General features: G+C 39.7%; 1 protein-coding gene across 2 annotated transcripts in view; it reads right to left on the minus strand.

The window, feature by feature from the left end:
- BTRC (beta-transducin repeat containing E3 ubiquitin protein ligase) overlaps positions 1–13,405 on the minus strand; it is a 202,300-nt gene that overhangs the window by 158,300 nt on the left and 30,595 nt on the right. The window lies entirely within an intron of this gene.

A 13,405-nucleotide genomic window follows, 5' to 3' on the forward strand; every position in this document is an offset into this window, starting at 1 on the left:
TAAAATAAGAAAATCTGGGCCGGGCGTGGTGGCTCACGCCTGTAATCCCAGCACTTTAGGAGGCCGTGGTGGGCAGATCACAAGGTCAGGAGATCGAGACCATCCTGGCTAACACGGTGAAACCCTGTCTCTACTAAAAAACACAAAACAGGCCGGGCGCGGTGGCTCAAGCCTGTAATCCCAGCACTTTGGGAGGCCGAGACGGGCGGATCACAAGGTCAGGAGATCGAGACCATCCTGGCTAACACGGTGAAACCCTGTCTCTACTAAAATACACAAAACAGGCCGGGCGCGGTGGCTCAAGCCTGTAATCCCAGCACTTTGGGAGGCCGAGACGGGCGGATCACAAGGTCAGGAGATCGAGACCATCCTGGCTAACACGGTGAAACCCCGTCTCTACTAAAAACTACAAAAAACTAGCCGGGCGAGGTGGCGGCACCTGTAATCCCAGCTACCCCGGGAGGCTGAGGCAGGAGAATGGCGTGAACCCGGGAGGCGGAGCTTGCAGTGAGCTGAGATCCGGCCACTGCACTCCAGCCTGGGTGACAGAGCGAGACTCCGTCTCAAAAAAAAAAAAAAAAAAAAAAAAACACAAAACATTATCCGGGCGTGGTGGCGGTCACCTGTAGTCCCAGCTACTCTGGAGGCTGAGGCAGAAGAACGGCATGAACCCTGGAGGTGCAGCTTGCAGTAAGCCGAGATCGCGCCACTGTACTCCAGTGACAGAGCAAGACTCCGTCTCAAAAAAAAAGAAAAAAAGTAAATTTCAACACTCATTTTTAGATAAAATACTTAGTTTTATGGATATTTATAGCATGTGTCCAGTCTTACAGAACTCCATCTTCTTCCACCTTATTTGTAATATAAACTGCTCTTAAACCACTTTAATACATCTTTACTAGAAGACTTCTTTTACACAGTACCTACCAAGCAGTAGATCAATACTCTAATACAGAGATGCCAATTCCATTACCACAAAAACCTGTGCAAGCAGTCAACTGCTGAACAAAGACCACGGCTTTCATCAGGTTTATTTCTAACATGTCTCCACTCCACTAGGATGAAATATCTTGCTATGATGAACAAGTGGAATTTGGGAAGGAAATAATGACATTTTTAAAAACACTTATGATGCTTTGATTACAGAGAAAGTTTGAAAGACAGAGCTAAAATAAATTTATTCACACTTACAGCATGCTTATTATTTATCATCAAATTCATCTGTTCATATGCAATCATAACGCTGCATGTGATGCCTTACCAATTGCCATGGTATTAGATATTTACATTACAATTCAACACTTAAGACTGAAATGATACAGTAAGAGGGTATGAAAAAGAATGAAAATTAAGCACTGGGTAAGAAATGGTGGAAAGAGGAAAAGAAAACAACCTACTATTTTTTAAAAGTCATTTTCGATAATTCAATTTCCTAACTTTGCTTTCTAAATTTGCTACCAAAAAATCTTTATTCACAAGCTTTTCATAGTTACTACATTTCTTTCCTTCATAGCACAATTACGATCTGAGGCAATAAAACTGAGTTGAAACACAATTAGAAAGGACAGAGATCTGTCTATACACGGTGGTACTAGCAACTTGTGGTACCAGAGGGATTTAACTTTTGTCAAAAACCAATTCTCCCTGTCTTTTCTTACACTATTTACTTTCAGTGGACTAAAGCTGCAATACATCCTTTCTAGACTAGCTTTAATCATTTCCACAACTATGGTTGCCATGACAACAGGATGCAGCTTATCTGTGCTGTTTTCATTTTCCCCATTTGAGTTGCCATAACAACACAATCATTCTACCTTTCTCCAATATGTAACAACTTTATTTTAGGATTGTATTCTTAAGGATAGTGGATTTCCCCACTAACAAAGTAAATAAGAGAATTTATATAAGAATTTGATTTAAAGGCCGGGCGCGGTGGCTCAAGCCTGTAATCCCAGCACTTTGGGAGGCCGAGACGGGTGGATCACGAGGCCAGGAGATCTAGACCATCCTGGCTAACACGGTGAAACCTCGTCTCTACTAAAAAATACTAAAAAACTAGTCGGGCGAGGTGGCGGGTGCCTGTAGTCCCAGCTACTCTGGAGACTGAGGCAGGAGAATGGCGTAAACCCAGGAGGCGGAGCTTGCAAGTGAGCTGAGATCCGGCCACTGCACTCCAGCCTGGGCGACAGAGCGAGACTCCGTCTCAAAAAAAAAAAAAAAAAAAAAAAAGAATTTGATTTAAATAATATAACACCCAACTTTAAAATCTTTTGGAGAGGCTGGGTGCGGGGCTCATGCCTGTAATTTCAGCACTTTGGGAGGCTGAGGCGGGTGGATCACCTGCAGTCAGGACTTTGAGACCAACCCGGACAACATGGTAAAACCTCATCTCTACTAAAAATACAAAAATCAGTCGGGCATGGTGGCAGGCACCTGTAATCCCAGTTACTTGGGAGGCTGAGGCAGGAGAATTGCTTGAATCCAGGAGGTGGAGGTTTCGGGGAGCCAAGATCATGCCACTGCACTCCAGCCTGGGCGACAGAGTGAGACTCCATCTCAAAAAAAAAAAAAAAAATCTTCTGGAGATAGAATTACTTTGATAGGGACTTTTCATCATGTAAAAACAAACATCAACAAACCCTGCTGAATATCTGCTGAAATCTAAAGACGGCCTACCATTAGTATTGACTATGTTTCCACAGACTTTCACAAACAAGAGACAGCAATACCATCATGATTACGAGCTATGGGAAACTGTCCATTAGTATCTGTCCTAAGTAGATCAAGAATGAAAACAGTTCTATACCACATATTTTGCTGGGGTAATCCAACATTATTTGTTAAGAGTACCACAGAACAAGTGAGTAGTGGGCTTAATACTAGCTGGACTCCATTTAAAATCTTTACCTCGCTGGAGACCAGCCTGGGCAACACAGTGAGACCATGTTTCTACCAAAAAAAAAAAAAAAATCTTCACCTCCCATTCAAGTTTTCCCATGGTGGCAGAATCTTGCAGAAATTCATAAAGTTCAACTACTTTTACAGTATAAAATGAGCATTTATAAAAACTCACATTCATCAACAAAAATTAAAAGCATTATTCTAATTGGCAATATAAAAATTTTAAAATATTCTGGCTACTAGATCACCATATCCATTACTAGGACCATCATGTTGGGAAATGAGAGCAAAGACAGTATGTTTTTTAAAGAACTCTACTGTTATGACCCTTTGTTGTACCAGTATTTGCTATATAACAGAATTTCGTGTATGCAAAAGGTTATCTTTAATAGCTTAAATCACTAAGTACAGATCCCTTATAACTTTGATCAACGAACAAAGATATATTAAAAACCTCTCCCTACAGCTGAGAAAGCTGAGGCAAAAAACAAAAACAAAACCTTCTCCCATCATATAAAAAATACCAATGAATATATATACATATTTGTTGCTTACAAACAAAACATGGAAATATTACTACTATTTAAGGAAAAAATATGCAAATATTACTAAATTTCCCATTAGTCCCCTACAGGCATGTAAAAGATTATTCATAATATGGTAGTATTTTTACAGGATAGAACTAATTTTCACATACTAATGTAACAAGATACATTTTAATTTTAATCACAGCTGAGATAATTTAATAAATTTTGAAGTATGCAATGAACTGAAAAATATAATTTATTAACCAAACCTGAGAACCAAAAATAAATCTAAGATCTTTCACAGCATGATCATTTTCTTAAGTTCATTTTTTAAAGAAAAAAATCCACTGTTATTTCAAATTCTGAAATTTCAAGATCTTTTCTTTAGAATCTTTTCCACACTCAGGAAAATGAGGAACTCCTAGACAATGATAATGAAAATAAAGTAGCTGGATGGAGCAAAAGGGAGGATTACACTACTTATAGGTAGAGTCAAGGGAGGAAGAACAGCAGCACAGAGCGTGTTGGGGAAAAAGCGGGGCAGAGTCAGACAAAATAAATTCCAATCCTAGCCTGCCTGGCTAGACTCTCACACAAAAATTAAACCAACGGGCTGGGCACGGTGGCTCACACCTGTAATCCCAGCACTTTAGGAGGCCAAGACGGGCGGATCATGAGGTCAGGAGATCGAGACCATCCCAGCTAACACGGTGAAACTCTGTCTCTACTAAAAATACAAAAAATTAGCCGGGTGTGGTGGCGGGCGCCTGTAGTCCCAGCTACTCAGGAGGCTGAGGCAGGAGAATGGCATGAACCCAGGAGGCAGAGCTTGCAGTGAGCTGAGATCATGCCACTACACTCCAGCCTGGGCGATAGAGCGAGACTCTGTCTCAAAAAAAAAAAAAAATTAAACCAAGGGAATGGGCTGAAATAATATACAAAACCCCATCTCTCTCCAACCCTGCCTTCTTCTTTCCTTTGTTTACTGTATTGGTAGCAAGCCTCAAGAAAATCCCTCTGCGTGAGGCCTCAACTCCCCAAGCAAATGCCACCTAGTGATAATGACTACTACATTAGCTGAAGCCAGTAGATTCTAGGCTATACACAAGATGATACAATTTTGTTACAGTGCAATAACGTGAATTTAGGTGCTACTGCTGTTGGAATCATGTGAGACTGGATTTTTGTGATGCACTTTGACAGGATTGGTGAATTATCTGTGCATTTATGTCCTAGCATTCTTGGACATACTGCTATGACTCATCCACAACATCTCTTAAAAAAGAGCCTTAGGCCTCATCTCAAGGGCAGTCGCTATAAGCAGACATGCATTACATGTCTGTGTAAGAAATGTGTGCTTTTGCTGCTCGAACTCACTGGTCAAATTGCAATTCTTGCCCTGATCTGACAAGTCTAGCCATGTACTCCACAGGGAACTGCAAGCCACTGGGAAAGCCCTTATCACTCTTCTCCAGAGTGTTATAACCTGCCCGGACTGGTAAGAATTTTAACCCATACTCTCTCTGAAATACGGCCTTCTTTATTTCTTCTCTGTTCCTAGATTAAGAGGCAGTTTGCTTTTGTTTTACTCACAACTAGTCAGTCTGTGACTATGTATTTTGTGGAGTGGGGAAGCAGAAGAAGAACCTGCTTTAAGCTTTACCTTTGAAACTAGACAACTGAGTCTTTAAATAGACAAAAATCCTTATTTAAGAAACAAACTAATATCCCCAGCAGAAACAAGGCAAAATCCACAAGCCAGGCAAGCAGCATGTTGCAAAACAAGTACTTTTTCAATGATTTTAAGGGACATATATTCCATGTACACAAAAGACATCTATACGTCCCCCAACCTCCAAGATACAAAACAGTATTTTTATAAAGTTTCACTGTATTAGTCATTGGCAATTAGATCTAAAAATATCCCATTTCCAAAATTTATATTTGAAAATAATTGAGTTCCCACTCGATCCATTTCCAAATTGAAAGAATGCATTATCATAAAAAATAAGTTACCAGAGTCTCCTTCTTTCATAAAAAAATTCAACATACCTTTGGTCATAGATCTCCACCTCTAGCTCCATAATATCTTCTAAATAGAATTGAGATGGAAATACCTCTTTTTAGCTAAACAATGTCTGTGTTTTATAAAATTTATCATTTAATCACTAAAAGCCCTGGAAGTCCTAGGTACAGACTCAAGTATACATTCAGTTTTAGAGGGACATGCTCTACAGTCTACGAAGTCTGCATTACACTGGCTATGCTTGTTTGAAAGATTAGTTTTCTCATTCAACTGCTTTTCAATGATATATGAAATCTGGAGAGAAAATGAGAAAAGACAAAGAACTCAATTCTGTCACAATGCATCTTCATCCCTTGTGTGAGGGAAGGTGGTTTCCAAAGCAGGGTGTACATATGCCAGGAGGTAGGCAAGATGATCCTCCAGGGTGGGGGAGTGTGTAAGGAAAGACTCTTTCCAACCTTGTGTTTTTCCACTACTCTCACACTATAATAATCATCAACACAGAAGATTTCTCTGGGACCAAATGTGGGTTTTTGTTGTTTTTGTTTTGTCTAACTTCAACCCTAACCTCAAGTCTGAAATGCTGTTGGAATCATGAGACTGGATTTTTGTGATGTACTTTAACAGGATTGATGAATTATCTGTGCCTGTACGTCCTAGCATTCTTGTTAACTGCTATGACTTATCCAGAACACCCCTTAAAAAAGAGCCTCGGGCATCATCTTAAGAGCTCCAATATTGTCCCCCATATCCCTAGATATCAATCACAACTCTGGGCCTCTGGAGCTTCTGACTGACAGGTTTCAAGTTGGGGTTACCATGATCCCCTTTGTGGGTTCAATTAATTTGAAGTGGCTCACAGAACTCAGGGAAACACGTACTTATATCTGCTGGTTTATTATAAAGGTATACCTTTATACCAAAGAATACAGATGAAGAGACCCACAGAACAAGGTACGGGGGAAGGGGCTCAGAGCTGCCATGACTCTCTGGGCACACCACCCTCCAGGAACCTCCATGTGCTCAGCTATCCAGAAGCTTTCCAAACCCAGTCCTCTGAGTTTTATGGAAGCATTCCTTCCTCCCACCAGGGTATGAGGTGGGACCCTCTCAGTGGAGGGTCTTAAGATCCACAATCAGAAAGGAGGTGGGGGAAGATTAGAGTCCTGCCCTGGGGCAGGTGAAAGAAGGGCAGGAGATTATTTCCTGAGGTCTGCCACTGAGGCCTAACATACCCAACATTATTAACAAAAGACCATAACAAGGGATATGGGAGTTACGAACCAGGACCATGGATGAAAACCTATGTATACATACATAACACCACAGGGGGAATATTAAAACTTTTAATTGGCTGGGCACGGTGGCTCACACCTATAATTCCAGCACTTTGGGAGGCCGAGGCAGGTGGATCACCTGAGGTCAGGAGTTCGAGACCAGCCTGGTCAACATGGTGAAACCCCGTCTCTACTAAAAATACAAAAAAATTAGCTAGGTGTGGTGGTGGGCGCCCATAATCCCAGCTACTTGGGAGGCTGAGGTACGAGAATCACTTGAACCTGGGAGGTGGAGGTTACAGTGAGCCAAGACGGCACTGCCACTGCACTCCAGCCTGGGCAACAAGAACGAAACTTTGTCTCAGAAAGAAAACAACAACAACAGAAAAAAAAACTTTTAATTTTCAGTTTAAAAAATAGTCTGTAAAATTTTTTTTTATATGTGTTCCCCTAATCTGATGTTAGATGGTTAAATGTCACTTACTGAAGATTGGGAATTCCACAACACAAAGGGGGTGCCAATGGTTTCTTCCCTCATTCATTCTCTTTGGGCATATTGTAAAACTGAAGTGTGCTCAGAATTTAAGAATATTTTGCTGGGCGCAGCGGCTCATGCCTGTAATCCCAGCACGTTGGGAGGCCAAGGTGGGCAGATCACGAGGTCAAGAGTTCGAGACCATCCTGACCAATACAGTGAAACCCAGTCTCTACTAAAAATACAAAAATTAGCCAGGCACAGTGGCGCGCACCAGTAATCCCAGCTACACGGGAGGCTGAAGCAGGAAAATCACTTGAACCTGGGAGGCGGAGGTTGCAGTGAGCTGAGATCACGCCACTGCATTCCAGCCTGAGCGACAGAGCAAGACTCCATCTCAAAAAAAAAAAAAAAAAAAAAAAAAGAATATTAGTTAGTTTTAAATAAACTGTCAATTGATTCTTCTCTAATTCTTTACACAAGCCCTTCATTAGTCACTTTACAAGGTAAAAATAATATTGAACTAACTGTATGTGAATAAACCAAAGACATTATCATTACAACTATTTGGACACAATTTACACATATATATTTACTTATTTATATTTATTTACCCTAAGTGTACATATTGTATCTTGATAATAATAGCTAACGATGGCAGGGCATGAGTACAATTTGCAATTTGCAAATTAAAAAGTAAAAATATTTAGGATGAGTCCTTAAAATTTTTCTGATGGGTTAGGAGGCTATTGTTCTAGAGAGCAAATTTCTCAAATTTATTTTTAAAAGAACGTAGCAAATTAAGGTACATGTCAACATTGCCATTTTTGTAAAGAGTCTCTGAATCAGCTCCAAAGTACACCAGATGAACAAAGAGCATTTTGGGAAGGCTGAACTACGAAGGTTGTGCCCATGCTAAGAAATGAAAGCAATTTTTCCATTTGGTATTTGTTATAACAATTGACTCAGAGACAATTTATTAACCTAAGACACAAAAACAAAGAATTTTATTTGCAAACAATACCATATTTTAGTATTATAAACTCCATTTGCTGGTAAATTAGATCTCTACTTCCAAAGATGACCAAACTTTACATATTCCAAAGTAATAAATTTCAAAAAAGTGGTCTCCCAGTTGAATATATTTCTTTTAAGAATCGCTTTTCTAATTCAAAAAGATGTTCCAAGGACTTCAAATTACACTATTCCCCAAGCTAACATAACTGCTTAAGGGTTGTAATATTTGAATCACAGCAGGAGTGGTAGTTACCACACAGGATAAATAGTAACCTGTAGAAGTTGTTTTAAAAGACAAATCAGATTGTATTCCATATAAAGAAATCCTGATTATACACAGGATAGTTTCAAGAAAAGTTCTTTAGGCAAAATTCTTACAAAAACTTTAATTATCAAGAGTAAATTTTATAAATATGATAAAGAACCATTTATATTTACTTCTTTCCACGCAAGTTTCAAAATACATAAATGAATTCCCTACAAGTCTTAAAAAGTATAAAATTAATCTATCTTAACTGATGCACCTCCTTAAAGTGTTTGGAAGCTGCTTGGGACAGGAAAATTAGAAGAGAGTGCTGGACAGTACATTCACCCTTTTTAAAAGTTCATTTTTTTTTTTAAGACAAAGTTAAATAAAAGTGGTTGTATGGGATGGCAGGGTGCTTTTTTTTATTTTTTACTTTCTCAAATTTGCTCTAATGTCTTTTAAAAAACTAAAGCTCATTTATCAAAAATTATCACACCAGGACATCAAAACTGATAAACATTGTTTGATTTATTCCCTACAATGACTCCAGGAGGGAGGATGGGCAGTTTATCATCAGCTTCCATTTTACAAAATGAAAAAAAAGAAAGTGAGTGACTTCACAAATATTTGTTGTCTACCACATGTCATGCACTGGGATATACTCAAGGGTAAAACACAAAATTTTACTATCATGGGCTTTATTTTCTTTTCTAGTAGAAATAATAGACAAATAAGGAAAGCAGCATTTAACTTGAGATAGGGTGGGCTCTAAGTAGGTGATTTGAACTGAGATATAAAGGATAAACGAAGGAGTCAACCAAAAAGCCAGAATCAGAATTGGAGAAAACAGTTAATGCAAAGGCTTTACAGTGGTCTTGCAAGAGTATGGCAAGTTTAGCTCACACCTACAATGTCAACACTTTGGGAGGCTGAGGTAGACAGATTGCTTGCACCCAAGAGGTCAAGACCAGCCTGGGCAACATAGTGAGACCCCGTCTCTACAAAAAATTTAAAAATTAGCCAGACATGGTGGCGTGCACCTGTGGTCTCAGATAATCCGGAGGCTGAGGTAGGAGGATCACTTGAGTCCAGGAGGTCAAGGCTGCAGTGAGATGTGTTTATTCCACAGCACTCCAGGCTGGGCAACAGAGAAAGAGCCTGTCTCAAAAAAAAAAAGGTATCTGGCAAAAGGCCAGTGTAACCTGACTGTAACTGAAGAGTAGGAGTAATGACCTAACATGGTCAAAGACATAGGTGGGAAAGGACCAGCTCTGCCAGGCAAAACAACAAAGTTTACCATGCATAGCTTTAGTCCAAAAGGAAGATATTAGAACATTTTAGATCTCTGAAAGATCACTCTGGCTATTGTATAGAGACAGACTAGATTTAAAGGGGAGAGTAGCTAGAAAACTGTTATATTTTTCCATAAAAGAAATGATAATAATCCTGTAATAATAATAAACTAGACTGTATATAATCAGGATATCTTGATATGGAATACAATCTGATTTGTCAGTAAGTTGATATCAGTGGAGGCAGAGAGGAGTGGATGAATTTGAGATGTATTTTGGAAGTAGAACAGATAAAATCTTGTGAATTGCATATCGGCATAAGAAAACGTGAGGAGTCAAGGATGATTCCAGGTTTGAGGCTTCAGTAACTGGATAAATGGTGATACCATTTATTAGCATGGGAAGATCAGCCAAAAAAAACCACAAAAAATCATAATTATGCAACATTCAAGTGGATAATCAGTTGAATACACAAAGCTAGAAGTCAGAGTAAAAGGATGGGTTAGAGACTATTAGCCCATTAGAAATCATCAGGCCACAGATGGTATTTCAAAGCAAAAGGAATAGATGATCATCTAGGAACAAAGTGTAGACAGGAAAAGAGAAGAAGGCCAAGGCCCAAGGGCTAAGAAACTCTAACATAAATAAAAGACTTGTATAAAGGTCAAATGCTTATTAAGTGATCTGGCTCAATAAAGTGCTCTTTCATCACATCCAACTATCTCTTAACATTAAGAGTAAAACAGGCAGCCAGGCGCGGTGGCTCACGCCTGTAATCTCAGCACTTTGGGAGGCCGAGACGGGCGGATCACGAGGTCAGGAGATCAAGACCATACTGGCTAACATGGTGAAACCCCGTCTCTACTAAAAATACAAAACAAAATTAGCCAGGTGTGGTGGTGGGTACCTGTAGTCCCACCTACTGGGGAGGCTGAGGCAGGAGAATGGTGTGAACCCGGGAGGTGGAGCTTGTAGTGAGCCGAGATGGCGCCATTGCACTCCAGCCTGGGTGACAGAGCGAGCCTCCGTCTCAACAACAACAAAAGAAAAAAAAAAAAAGAATAAAACACGCTGGGCTGAGTGTAGTGGCTCACGCCTGTAATTCCAGCACTTTGAGAGGCTGAGGTGGGCAGACTGCTTAAGGCCAGGAGTTCAAGACCAGCCTAGGCAACATGGCAAAATCCCACCTCTACAAAAATGCAAAAAAGTTAGCCAAGAGTGGTGGTGGGCATCCATAGTCCCAGCTACTTGGGAGGCTGAGGTGGGAGGATCATTTGAATCCAGGAGGTTGAGGTGGCAGTGAGCCAGGATCATGCCACTGCACTCCAGCCTGGGCAATAGACGGAGACTCTGTCTCAATCAATCGATAAAAAGGATCATGCCACTGCACTCCAGCCTGGGCAATAGACTGAGACTCTGTCTCAATCAATCGATAAAAACAGGCTGGGCGGTGGCACATGCCTGTAATCCCAGCACTTTGGGAGGCCACAGCAGGAAGATCACGTCAGGCCAGGAGTTTGAGAACAGCTGGGCAACAGAGAGAGATCCTGTCCCTACAAAATAAAATAAAATAAAATAAAATAAAATAAAATAAAATAAAATAAAATAAAATAAAATAAAATAAAATAAAACAAAAATTAGTTGGGTGTGGTGTGGCATTATCTGTAGACCTAGCTACTTGGAAGGCTGAGGCAGGAGGTTCACTTGAGCCCAGGAGGCTGATGTTACCAATGAGCTATGATCGCACCACTACTCTCTAGCATGGGCAACAGAGCAAGACTCTCCTCTAAACAAAACAAAAGAAAGCCATCTTTCCTAGCTAAAAGTTCTTAAATTTTAGTTTTTAATTTTGAAGTAACTCCATACTTTGGTTTCTATCAAGAATGAACTAACTTGAATCCCAATAGGCTTAGTATATTTTTGCCTTTAGGTATTTGTTGCTTTTGAACTTGACAAGCTATCTATAAAAATTCCCAAAGGCTGGGCGTGGTGGCTCACGCCTGAAATCCCAGCACTTTGGGAGGCCAAGGCAGGCAGATCACCTGAGGTCAGGAGTTTGAGACCACCCTGACCAACATGGCGAAGCTCCATCTCTACTAAAAATACAAAAATTAGCTGGGTGTGGTGGCACGCACCTGTAATCCCAGCTACTCAGGAGGCTGAGGCAGGAGAATCGCTTGAACCTGGGAGGTGGAGGTTGCAATGAGCAAAGATCATACCACTGCACTTCAGCCTGGGTGACAGAGAAAGACTCCGTCTCAAGAAAAAAAAAAAATTAGTCAGGTATGGTGGTGGGCACCTGTAATCCCAACAACTCGGGAGGGTGAGGCAGAAGAATCACTTGAACCCAGGAGACGGAGGTTGCAGTGAGCTGAGATCACGCCATTGCACTCCAGCCTGGGCAACAGAGCGAGGCTGTCTCAAAAAAAAAAAAAAAAAAAAAAAAAAAAAAAAAAAAAAAATCTCCCTTGAAGGTATAAAAAGTCACAAATAGCCAAGAAGAAAATAAGGTATGAGACCTTAACTACCATAAAAAAGGTGTATTATAAAGCAGTGTGAGCTATATAGGAGGAATAAGTCCTAGTGTTCTACAGCACTGTAGAATGACAATAATTAAGAATAAAATATTATATAGTTCAAATAGCTAGAAGAATATTGAATGTTCCCAACACAAAAAAAAGATTGAGATACATATACTAATTACTAATCTGATCACTACATGTATCAAAATATCGCTATATACCCCATAAATATGCACATTATGTTAAATTTTCTAATATGAATGTTTTAAAATAGAAAAGATTTGCCAAAAAAAAAAAAAAAAAAAACTATGTGAATAAGATAGTACGGCACTGATATAAATAAATGAACAATAGAACAGAATGAGTCCAAAAACAGATCAATGCATGTAATGACATGATTTATGAGGGAGATACACTGCAGACTGGTGGAGAATGCATGTTCTTCCAATAAATGATGCTGGGGGCCATTGCAAATCCATACGGAAAAAAGTGAAATGGAGTCCCTTCCTCACATCAAACCCAAAATTCAATTCTAGAAAGACTAAAATTCTAAATGTAAAAACCAAAACTCAAAAAGTCTCTAGTAGAAAATATGAGGCTATTTTCATGATCTTAAGGTAGGGAAGGCTTTCTTAAACAAATCACAAAAGCACTAATTAAAAACACTCCCCACCAATTCAACTATCAATAGTATCAATCAGTAGAAGAAACACAAGCTAAACCACAAACAAAACAAAGACTCGGAAGAGCACCAACTAGACTTGGACTTAGGAAATGTGGGCTGTAATTCAGGCTATCATCAATTGTGACACTGGCAAGTCAAACAAGTCTTCGGTTCTTCATGTGCTCATTTTTAAAAAGAAGAAGTATTCCACAATACTTTTTATTGATATCTCATAAAAACTGTTTTTCTAAGTAGCATGCGGGATACACAAGATAAAATCCAAACCAGGTCTTCTGGCCAAAGTGTACTGCTGATCTAAAATTATCACAAAAAACTCTTTCTTGAATGAGCTAATTAGATAGACAGCATTGTCAGTGTTGATACCTTAAGAGGATGAAGAAAAAGAGAAGAAGATAAATGTTTCCCAGGCCTCCCCAGAACTGCAGAGCATAAATAA

The sequence above is a fragment of the Rhinopithecus roxellana genome, chromosome 11 (assembly GCF_007565055.1).
Source record: "Rhinopithecus roxellana isolate Shanxi Qingling chromosome 11, ASM756505v1, whole genome shotgun sequence".
Classification (NCBI taxonomy): Eukaryota; Metazoa; Chordata; class Mammalia; order Primates; family Cercopithecidae; genus Rhinopithecus; species Rhinopithecus roxellana.